Source organism: Sceloporus occidentalis, unplaced genomic scaffold, assembly GCF_023333645.1.
Source record: "Sceloporus occidentalis isolate IW3139 unplaced genomic scaffold, rSceOcc1.0.p SCAF_2, whole genome shotgun sequence".
Lineage (NCBI taxonomy): Eukaryota > Metazoa > Chordata > Lepidosauria > Squamata > Phrynosomatidae > Sceloporus > Sceloporus occidentalis.
The window spans coordinates 273377600-273390063 of record NW_028316982.1 but is presented as its reverse complement, the minus strand read 5'-3'; positions in this window follow the sequence as shown (position 1 = coordinate 273390063).

The following is a 12464-nucleotide window of genomic DNA, read 5'->3' as shown; positions in this document are numbered from 1 at the left end:
ACAGATGGCCATCTAGCCCAGTGATGGTGAACTTTTTAGAGGCCGAGTGCCCAAATTGCAACCCAAAACCCACTTATTTATTGCAAAGTGCAGTGTTCTTCTGGCTTTCCAGTAACAAACTGGCAAATTCTGTGCTGGGGCGACGGCACGTGTGCCCACAGAAAGGGCTCTGAGTGCCACCTCTGGCACGCGTGCCGTAGGTTCGCCATCACTGATCTAGCCTCTGTTTAAAAACCTTCGGAGGAGAAGACTCTGGCACTGTTCAAGGGAGCATCTCCCACTGTTGAACAGCTCTTAGTCTCAGGAAATTCCTCCTAATGTTTAGGTGGGATCTCTTTTTCTGTAGCTTGCATCCATTGCTCCATGTCCTATTCTCTGGAGCAGCAAAAAACAAGCTTTGTCCATCCACAATATGGCATATTTTCAAATATTTAAACAGGGCTCTCATATCACCTCTTAACTATCTCTTTTCCAGGCTAAATATAGCTAGCTCCCTAAGTCTCTCCTCATAAGGCATGGTTTCCAGACCCTTCACCATTTTAGTCCCCCTCTGGACAATTTGCAGCTTGCCAACATCCTTTTTAATTGGAGTGCCCAGAACTAGACACAGGATTCCAGGTTAGGCCTGACCAAAGTAGAATAGGGTAGCACTATTACTTCCCTTGGACACTGTACTTCTATTGATCCCCCCTAAAATCGCATGTTCTTGACAAGGTTGATAAGGGTGACATTTTCCTCAGAGGCTGGGCAAATGTTTCTGAGTCACATAATTAGTGCTACTGCCAAATTCTAATCAATCTCTGGAGGGCAAAGATGGTCCAGACACGAGGGTCAAGATTCTGAATGGTGCTTTCCTACTCTGCGTCTGCAGTCACACAGTCAGTTAAATGGTGGTTTGGCCACACACCCTTCCACTTAATCCCAATATGGTTACGTCCGCCATTGTGTCTATTTCTTGTCCCCTTGAACAGCAGGGGATGCACTGGCTATCCCAGGGAATGAAATGGCTCATTGAGGGCAGCACCAAATATTGATGCACTGTCCGAAAGCCACATGATGTAGTAGTTTGAGTGTTGGACTATGACTGGAGACCAGGATTTGAATCCCCACTGCACCATGAAAACCACTGGGTGACCTCACACTTTCAGCCTCAGAGGATAGCAATGGCAAACCCCCTTTGAAGAAATTTGCCAAGAAAACCCCATTATAGGGTCACCTTAGGGTCGCCATAAATTGGAAAGAACTCGAAGGCACACCAGCACACAATCTGAGAATGTGGGGCTTTGTGTGTAATGGTTATGCCTTTGGAACTGCTGGCACAGCTGTGAAATAATGAATGCTGAATGCAGTGGCCCCAAAAGGTACACCTGTATTCTCCTCATGTTTCGGTGGAATCTCTGTAGCTTCCATCCATTGTTTTGTGTCTAATTCTCTGGAACAGCAGAAAACAAGCTTGCTCCAGCCTCAGTATCATTTTCCTGTGAATTATTTGTTGCTGTTTATTGCCTAGTTACTCCCAGGATAATGACTTTTGTGTGTGAAAATGTTCCAGGCTAAACAGCCCCAGCTTCCTAAGTTTCATAGGGCTTAATATTTTCCAGACCCTTTGCCATTTTGATGGCCCTCCTTTGGACACACTCCAATTTCTCAACATCCTTTTTGAATTGTGGTGCCCAGAACTGGAGACAGCACCCCCCCCCCACCCCAAGCACCATATATACGCAACTATAAGTTGACCTCATGTATAAATTGAAGAGGGAAGGTTTTGGGGTCAAAAATTATGGATTTTGCCGTGTCCTGTGGATAGGTTGAGGGTAAAACTTGGAGGCTCTTCCAGTGTGTGTATGTATATGTATGGCAAAAGAGACTCCCATAGAATCCTAGAGTTGGAAGAGACCCCAAGAAGGGCCACCCAGTCCAACCTCTTCTGCCATGCAGGAACTCACAATCAAAGCATCCCTGACAGATGGCCATCCAGCCTCTGTTTAAAGACCTCCAAAGAAGGAGACTCCATCGTTCTCCAAGGAGGTTCCTCCTAATGTTTAGGTGGAATCCCTTTTCTTGTAGCTTCCATCCATTGCTGCATTGTGTCCTATTCTCTGGAGCAGCAGAAAACAAGCTTGCTCCATCCTCAATATGACATTCCTTCAAATATTTAAACAAGGCTTGTTGAGGCTTTTTGCTTCATCGTTTTAGCTCCCCTTACAGCCAGACGCATGGCAGGAGGGGGCTCTTAAATAAACAGCAATATCAAGCAATCACCCAGGAGACTTTCTGCTTGGCTCCAGAGAGAAATACACTCTTCTCCATTCCGCATGGGGAAATCTGAAAGAGCTGCTATCACAGTGCCATAGTGATCCATAAATAAGTTGACCTGGGATTTTGGGGACAATTTTGGGCATACTTTTTTAGACTTAGATGAGTATATACAGTACTTTGTTTTTGTGCTTATCTGAATTCAACTAAGAGCCAGTGTGTTGGACTGTGGCTCTGGAAACCAGGGTTCGAATCCCAGCTCAGCCATGAAATCCACTGGATGACTTTGGGTGAATCACACAGGGGAAGGTAATGGCAAACCTCCCCTGCACAAATCTTGTCTCCCCAAAAACCCATGCTAGGTTCCCCTTAGGGTAGTCATAAGTCAAAAATGACTTGAAGGCACACAGCATCAACAATGAATCCCATAAAGGATTCATTCTTTAACAGTATTCATTAACTGCTTTCCTGCCCCCAGGAAAAGCAGTGTGAAATAAACAGCAATGTACAGCAGAATAGGTTTTTAAACTCTTTGTGAAGGGATTAAAAGCAAATTTAAAATTTAATTTAAAATGTCTCCCATCAAAATTACCTCATTTATTATTTAGTTTCTAACAAAAGAATAGGCTCAGGCTTGCCACCCAAAATGGTTGTGGAAATCTCCCTCATGAAAGCAGGGATTATGCCTGAATTCCCCAGGGCCACAAAAAGAAAAAAGGGTTTATTTTTGGCCCACTGACTGTTTTCATTTAGCAAAGTTCAAGTGTCCAAAGTTTCCTCATCTTGTTTTCCTCTCTTGCCCCTCGGTCCCCTCCCAGGGCTCCCATTCTGACCCGCAGAGGACAATTAGCCTCAATGGCTGGACAAGGGAGGCCTTGGACACTGCTGGCCACAGCGGGACCCATTAGGACTCTGGGGCTGGCCAGCCAGGCATCCTTTGCCACCAGTGGGCACAACGGGCTCAATTAGCAGCCAGTGTCGAAACACTTGCAGGAGATATATCCCCAGGAGGGCCCAGCATCCACCAGGCAAAGCCACCATTGTCCGTTTCCCTTTCACAGAGAGAAAACTTCTTTAGGTGACCTTCGGGTGCCCTTGCCTTTTGTTGTTGTTGTTAGCTACCCTCAAGTTGATTCCAACTCATGGCGACTCAGTGGATGAGACATCTCCAAGACTTCCTATTTTCCAGTAGACCACGGGTTGAACATGAGTCAAGTGCAATGTGGCAGCTAAAAAGGCCAATACGATTTTAGGCTGCGTCAATAGAAGTATAATGTCTAGATCAAGGGAAGTAATAGGGCCACACTATTCTGCTTGGGTCAGGCCTCACCTGGAATAATCCTGTGTCCAGTTCTGGGCACCACAATTCAAAAAGGATGTTGAGAAATTGGAGCCTGTCCAAAGGAGGGCAACTAAAATAGTGAAGGGTCTGGAAACCATGAAGCCCTATGAGGAACAACTTAGGGAGCTGGGATGTTTAGCCTGGAAAAGAGGCAGTGAAGAGGTGATATGATAACCCTGTTTAAATATTTGAAGCGGTGTCATCTTGAGGATGGATCAAGCTTGTTTTCTGTTGCTCCAGAGACGGATATGGAACAATGGATGCAAGGACCCGGAAAAGATTCCAGCTCAACATCAGGAGGAACTTTCTGTCAGTAAGGGCTGTTCAACAGTGGAATATACTCCCTTGGAAAGTGGTGGCGTCTCCTTTCTTGGAGATCTTTAAACAAACAGAGGCTGGATGGCCATCTGTCAAGTTTTGATTGTGATTTCCTGCATGGCAGAAGGGGGGTTGGACTTGATGGACCCTGTGGTCTTTTCCAACTCTATGATTCCACTGCTCTGCTCAGGTCCTCCAATCCCATGCCCATACTCTACTGTTGTGTGAGTTCCATGCTCTAAACATAGGAGTAACTAAGGCTCTTGGTGAAGACCTTTTGCAACGGAATGCACCCAGCAAGCTTAGCGAAAAGTTGCTGCTGGACTTTTAATGTGCAAAGATCCATTTAAAAGTGTATCACAGCACAGAGCAACTTGCTGATGAGATGAAGGGCCAGGGCTTTCGTTACATGGCTACGGTCCTTGGCTCTCCAGTGGCCCCAGGAGTCTGGCAAGTGCTGATCCGGGGGGTGCCATTAAATGTTGCAAGTAAACAAGGAAATTGCCCTCCTTGGGGTCCCATTAAATGGCCGGTGAACAAACTCCTCAAGGGCCCCAAAGATGATGGTGGAGTGGGGGACCTTCCGTCCAGCCTCACCCCTGGCTAACAGGAAGGTCCCAATGCCAGTAGTAGGGACAAATAGCCACAGGAGAGTTTAATGTCCTCTGTGGCCTTTGCTGATTGTTGTTTTGTGCTTTCTAGTTGTTTCCAGCTTCTTGTGACCCCAAGGCAAACCTATCCGGAGGTTTTCTTGGCATGATTTGTTCAGAAGAGGTTTGCCATTGTCTTCCAGTGATGCTGGGAGAGTATGACTTCTCCAAGATTGCCCAGTAAGTCTCCGTGGTTGAGCAGGGATTTGAATCCTGGTCTCCAAAGTTACAATCCAACACTGAAACCACTGGTTCTCAATAATACTCAGAAGTGTTAAGAAAGGCAAGCACTTTCTTGATGCAAGAAGTCGTCTTTGTACTTCTTTTCAGCTCTTCCTAAACATGGCATGGTCATCTCAGCAACTTCTTTGAAGTGACTGGAAGGAAAAGAAAATAGCCTCTCCCAAAACACCTGCAAACTTCTGTTCCAAACAGGCAACATTTGCACTCATTGGCTATTTTGGCTGGAGGGGAAGGATCCAAGAAACCTCAAGTGTGTGTGTGTATCTGTGAGCCAAAGCACACTGCAGAAATAATCCAGTTTGAGACCGCTTTAACTGTCCTGGCTCAGTGCTAGGGAATCTGGGGAACTATACTTTATTGTGGCACCAGAGCTCTCTGACAGAGAAGGCTAAAGGTCTCACGAAACTACAGTTCCTAGGATTCCCTAGCACTGAGCCAGGGCAGTTAAAGTGGTTTCAAACTGGATTATTTCTGCAGTATGTTTCAGCCCTGTGAGGATTTGCAGTGTATGCTTCTCCCAACCTGGGAATAAGTCTTTATCTGAGCCAAGATTCTACATCAAGGATGCGGAGTGTAACTTAACACTCAGGGTGCATCTACATAGTAGAAATAATGCAGCTTGACACCACTTTAAGAGCTGTAGCACCATCCTGTGGAATCCTGGGATTTGTAATTTTTACAAGGACTTGAGACTTCCTTTCCCCAGAGTGCTGGTGCCTCACCAAATTGCAAATCCCAGGATTCTGCAGGATGTAGCCATGTCAAAGTGGTGTAAACTGCATTATTTCTACAGTGTAGATGCTCCCTCAGAGAGTTACGTGATGAAGGTGGTGCATGAGTGGATTGCAGCCCTGAGCAATTGAATGTGCACACAAAGATGAAATGTGTGATTGTAGTGGTTTGAGCGTTGGGCTCTGAATCCCTGCCTGGCCAAGAAAATCCACTGGGTGACTTTGGGCAAGTCGGACTGTCTCGGCCCCAGAGGATGGCAATGGCAAACCCCTCTGAGCAAATCTTGCCAAGAAAACCCCTTGATAGGATTCTTACCTTAGGGTCGCCATAAGTTGAAAAACGACCTGAAGACACACAACAAAAACAAATGCACAATGCAATCTACATGTTCCAAAGGGCACCACATTTAGAATGGCATTGCATGCAGATGGGCAGCCATCAACTGAACAAAGGCTTCTTTCTTGGGCACCAATGTCCAGCTGCTTCTGTAGGGGAACTTATCCATGTGTAAGCCACTGACAGGATCCCAGCCATTGGACCTTCCTTTCAACTAGGAGTCTTAAAAAAGTAAGCTATTTCCCATGGCTGAGATTCTCCATGGTGCTTGTGTAGAATCATAGATCATAATTTTTTAGAGTTGGAAGGGATCCCAAAGGTCATCCAATCCAGCCCCATTCTACTACACAGGAGTTCACAGTTAAAATACTCCTAATCCTAAAAAATGCCCACCCAATATCCGCTTGAAGGTTTTCAAAGCAAAACAGCAAGCTTGTTTTCTGCTGCTCCAGAGAATAGGACCCAGAACAATGGATGTAAGCTACAGGAAAAGAGATTCCACCGAAACATCAGGAGGAACTTCCTGACCTTAAAAGCTGTTTGACAGTGGAGGAAGCTCCCTCGGAGAATGGCGGAGTCTCCTTTGGAGATTTTCAAACAGAAGCTGGGTGCCCCCCTGTTTGGAATAATTTGAGAGTCCCTGCATGGCGGGGGTTGGACTGGATGGCCCCTGAGGTCTCTTCCAACTCTCTGATTCTATGAGCCATCACCCTTCAAGGGAATGGGTATTCTGTTCTTGAACAGCTTCTACAGCCAAGAAGTTCTTCCCAACCTTTGGATGAACATCCTTTTCTTGTCATTTTAATCCACTGGTTTGTGCTCTGGTTTCTGGAGCAGCAGAAAAGAAACTATCTTGGTCTTCTACACAACATCCCTGCAGATACTGAAAGATAGCCATCATATCACCTTTCAGTCTTTTCTCCTGGCAAAACACAGCTACTTCCCTTCTCTCTAGGAAGGAGAGCAGCTATTGGGACACACCCTTAGATGGCTTTTAAATTTGAGTTTAATATGCTTTGAGTCTATTTCAATTATTTTTCTTTATTCTTTTTAAATCAGTTAAATTGATTTTAGGGTGTGTTTTAGACTTAGGGCAAGCTATAAATGTTTAAATGAGGCAGGCCTATTAATAAATGGACAAACTGGGCATTGGGAGCCCTGGTGGCAGTGGTTCAATGCCTGTACTGCAGCCACTCACTCACAAACTACAAGGTTGTGAGTTCGATACCAGCCAGGGGCTCAGGGTCAACTGAGCTTGGCATCCTTCCTCCGTAGGTCGCTAAAATTAGTCCCCCAGCTTGTTGGGGGCAATGAGCTTACCCTTTGTAAACTGCTTAAGGAGTGCTTAAGTGCACTGATACGTGGTATAGAAATGTACTTGCTGTTGCTATTGTTTTTGCTAAGTCTTACGTGGGAAAGGGGACCATATGCCCCTCACATCTCCGTCTCTGCAAAGAAACATTTGTGGTTGGTGGGGAACCATCTCGACAACACACAAAGCAGTTTATTCTTCACAGCCTTGGGCGAAAAGCAAGCAGTGACCTCCCTGGCTTTGGCCGCCCATTCCATGGCCAATGGGCGCATTTGGCTCAATTCCTGGCAGAATCCAAAGCCCTGAGTCGGTGGCAGCAGATGGCCTCCACTCATACTTGCATGCATGGTGGATCTGCTCCAGGTTCCTTCAAAAGAGCTATCATCCAAGGTGCTGAACCTATTTAAAGGACAGCGCTTTGGATAGCTCTGTTGACATTTGGTTGGAAACTCAAAGGAGAATGATGGCCTCTTCTGACTTGGGAGCCAACAGCCACCTCTGGAAATGGCATCAGGCACTTTCCACCCAGAGGATGGAGCAAAGCTGCTGCTGCTATGAGGAAGACTCAGATCCTGCTGGTGTGTCCATGGTTGTGTTGTGTCCATCTTCTGTCTCCACCAAGCCTTCTGAATTTTCCACCAATGCCATGTTCTCCACCAGTGTCTTCTCTGGTGGCTCCTTGTGCTGTTCTGATCCAATTCCAGCTGCTTGTTCTTGAACGGTATGATCCTCCTCTGTACCCTGTGAGGAGGAGCTTAAAGAGGAGATGGCCTGTTCTTCAGACGCTGGGTAGACCTTTGTCATGCCAAATGAGGGAGATGCCTCATTCCTCTGGTCCAAATCCAGTGCCACAGAAGGGCTTTCTGGCTCACCTGACAGACTGGAACTCCCCCCTTTGGCTGCCTCACTTCGCTTGCTGCTGCTCTTCCTGGTTCTTGGAGGAGCAGCATCCAAGCGAGGAGCCCAGGGATCTGGCAGAGGGGACCTGTTTTCCATGCAAGGGGGCACATGGCGTTCCACCAAATCCAGGCTGCCCCACTCCTGTGGAGCAAAGAGTTTCCCCTCATGCTGCTCCTGCACAATGTGCCAAATGGGCTCCTCGACCTCCGTGTACAGGTGATGCAAGAGATTGTAACCCCCCGGGAGGCTCTCCATGTTTTTCAGAGTTCGATCGCAGTGCCGGTCCATTTCGCGCCTGACCTCTGGACTCCGGATGTACTTGACCATCTGTCTGATCACCTGAGGATTACTCAGCAGGTGCCCAATCTGCACGTTCCTTTGGGCCAGTTGCTGCAAGGAGGCACTGGTCATGATTGAGTGCGTCAGCATCCTCTCCTCCAGCTCCTCTTGGGTCTCTGGGCTGGAAAGGACCTTGCAGATATCTGCGATCAACTGATGGAAGGAACGGACCTCGTCTAGCAGGTCTCCGGCCAGGGTCATGTCTGCCTCAGGGTCTACAACACTCAGGTGTGGGAGCTTCTTATAGATGACCATCAGTTTGGTGAGACCACTGGGGCTCATCAGCCGGCTGAACTGCGGGGTGTCCTGGGCAAACTGTTGGAGCTCTGGAGTCTCTGACAAAAAGTGGGCCATCTCCTTGGTGTTGACCAGCGTGTCCCAGGATCCAGTGGTCCCCAGAGCCTGGGCAATTTCCTTTGTGCTCACCACTTCCTCTTTCTCAACACTGGGCTTCGAGACACTCAAGGCGATGAGGGTGGCAACCGCCAGGACAAAAGCAATGGCAAGAGGTCCACAGCTGCCACTGGAGATGATGCCCTGCACTGTGGGACTCTGGACCACCTCATGCATGAGTTCAGGGCAGGCCTGGAAATGCTGAGGCAGCTTGGCCAGGACTTCTAAAAGGGCGGCCAGATCATTCCTGGCACTTTCCAGGATCTCTGGCATGTTGGAGATACTAGGAGGAGGGGGGTGGGTGCTGGATGGAGCAGGGGTGCTGCAGCTTGGCTCCACCGAATGGTCATGCAGGGCGTTAGGGTTGGAAGGCTCTGGCTTTCTCACCACCAGGTGAATGGTGAATCCATGTCGGACGTTGTGTTGCTGGAGGGTCTCTTGGTTTCTCAGGATTTTCCCTGCAAAGATCATCAGCATGTGATCCTTGTTGGCCATGAAGCGGGGGGCGGCCTGTTCCTTCAGCTGCCCCACGGTGGTCTCCTGTGCCACCTGGAAGTCCTGTGTGTCCGTGGCACTCTTCACAACCACTGTGATGAGCCTGGGTTCATTGGGGACACCTTCTAAGCTTGGTCCGGGGTCATCATGGCCTTTGCTCATGGCTAGAACAACATTACTGGCCCATCTGTAGCCTGGAAGGGACCCATGAACCCTACTGCCCTTACAGGGGCACCAGGGTATCGCTTCCTTTGTCTTGGGGCAGCCGGGGGCAGAGCCACAGCCAGCAGGCAAATGGCCGGCTGGTTGCCCCCACCCCACCCAGCTGCCCACCACCGCAGCCCTTTCCTCTTGCCCCCCCCCCCCAATGTGCTGGAGTCCCCACAGTGGCCTTCCACATCCACTGTGCCATCATGGCCATGACATCACAGTCCAGCAGTGACAGGGGCTGCAGGTGGTGGTGATGAGGGAGATTGTAAAGCAAGGGTGGGCAACTGCAATGTGCTAGCCCTTTCAGTAGGCTGCATGTTCAGGACCATCCCAGGCTTGCAGGTTTCCAGGCCAAAACCACGGGCTGCTGCCACACTGCAGAATTAATGCAGTGTGACACTGCTTTATCAGTCATGGCTCCATCCACTGGAAGCCTGGGGATTTGTAGAATCATAGAATCCTAGAGTTGGAAGAGACTCAACGGCCATCCAGTCCAACCCTCTTCTGCCATGCAGGAACTCACAATCAAAGCATCCCTGACAGATGGCCATCCAGCCTCTGCTTAAAGACCTCCAAGGAAGGAGACTCTACTATAATCTCTGAGGAAGGCGTGTGTTCCAATGTCAGACAGCCCTTACTCTCAGGAAGTTCCTCCTAATATTGAGGTGGAATCTCTTTCCCTATAGCCTCCATCCATTGTTCCATGTTCTAGTCTTTGTAGCAGCAGAAAACAAGATTGCTCCATCCTCAGTGTGACACCCCTTGAAATACTTAAACAGGGCTATCATATCACCTCTTAACCATCCCTTTTCTAGACTAAACATCCCCAGTTCCCTAAGTCTTTCCTCATAAGTTATGGTTTCCAGGCCCTTCACCATTTTGTTGGCCCTCCTTTGGACATGCTCCAACTTGTCAACATCCCTTTTGAATTGTGGTGCCCAGAATTGGACACAGTCGTCCAGATGAGGCCTGACCAAAGCAGAATAGAGTGGCACTATTACTTCCCTTGATTTAAACACTATACTTCTATTGATGCAGCCTAAAATCTCATTGGCCTTTTTAGCTGTCCCATCGCACTGTTGACTCATGTTCAATTTGTGGTCTTACTAGGACTCCTCGATCCTTTTCACATGTAGAAGACTCCTTAAGGCAAATGTCCCCCATCCTATATCTATGCATTTCTTTTTTTTCTATAAAAAAAGTTTGTTGTGGCAACAGATTTCCCTTACAAAGAATACTAAATGTTTTGCAAAACTACAAATGCCACAGTTCCTTAGCACTGAGCCATGGCACTTAAAGCGGTGACAAACTGCATTAATTCTGCTGTGTAGATGCAGCCTGAAACTTGGGAATGGCTCCTTGTTGATGCCATTAAGCATTTCCCATTAAATACCAATCACAGTTGCTCCTAACTGGTCATGCAAACATGTACACAAAGCACACTGAGAAAAAATACTTTCCAGTTTGGAAATTAAGGCAGATAGCTGATTTGATGAAGTTCAGGAAAATACAGTGGGTCCTCAGTACCTCCTCAAGTTTGCTTCCAGGACTCCCTGTGTAAACCAAAACCTGTAGATGCTCAAGTCCCCGTTAAATACAGTGGGGTAGTAAAATGGTGTCCCTTATATAACTTGGCAAAATCAAGGCTTGCTTTTTCAAATTAAAAAAAAAATTCAAACCATGAATGGTTGAATCCATAGGTACAGACTCTGTAGATATGGATTGCTGACAAATTGGGCAGAATCCCATGACTAGAGATGCAAAAGTGAAAAGATACCTAGCAAGGCTGGGAGTTCTTGAAGAAAGAACTCCTAAAAGCAGAATCACAGAGCCCACAGGCGCAAGGAGGATGAACAGCCTCTGCCTACATAGATATCTATGTAGGCAGAGGCCTTTCATCCTCTTTGGCCCCATGGGCTCTGGGAGGCAGGCTCATAACTTTAAGTAAGGACCATTTAATCTGGATTAAATAATACTTGAGCCATAGGTGGGTGCAAAGCAGCATAGAAGGTGATCCTTGGTGCCACACTGACTGGGAGGGAAGCTAACATCAATACAAGGAAATGATCTCAAGCGTATCATTAAACAGAGGAGAGGATCAAAATTCAAAATGACCTGAATAGATTAGAAAACTGGGCCAAACTAACAAAATGAATTTCAACATTTGCACTTTGGCAGAAAAATGGGGCACACCTGGCTTAAGGAGACATACGTGTGAAAGGGATCTAGAAGTCCTAGTATACCTCAAGTTGAACATGAGTCAACAGTGCGAAGCGGCAGCTAAAAAGGCCAATGCGATTTTAGGCTGCATCAATAGAAGTATAGTGTCTAGATCAAGGGAAGTAATAGTGCCACTCTATTCTGCCTTGGTCAGGCTTCACCTGGAAGAGTCTGGTTTCCCGACCGTTCACCCTTTTAGTCACCCTCTTCTGGACATGCTTCAGGTTGTCAATGTCTCTCCCAGAAGCTCTCCTAAAAGATGCCCATCCCACCTCTGTTTAAAGACTCTTTGGGCCTGAACAGACAGGCCAAAATAAAGCTGCTTTGGGTCACTTTGGAGGTGTGATATTTAAATGACAAACACATCTTAAGAGGCCAGAAACTGCACCAAAGCTGTTCTCCTTGGACCATGGCTTTGGCGCGGCTTCCAGCCTCTTAGGACACATGCAACATTTAAACAGCATATCTCCAAAGTGACCCAAAGCAGCTTTATTTTGGCCTGTCTGTTTGGGCCCAAAGTTTAAAGATTAAGACAGAGTCTACCACCTCCATGGCAGCCTGTTCCATTTTCAAACAGCTCTTACAGTCAAGAGGGTCTCCATAATATTTAGGTGGAATCTCTTTTCTTGCAATTTGAACCCAGACTCTGGGATGGCAGAAAATGGGCTTCATCTTCTGCATGGTGGCAACCCTTCCTGATGTTTGTAGGTGATTTTAT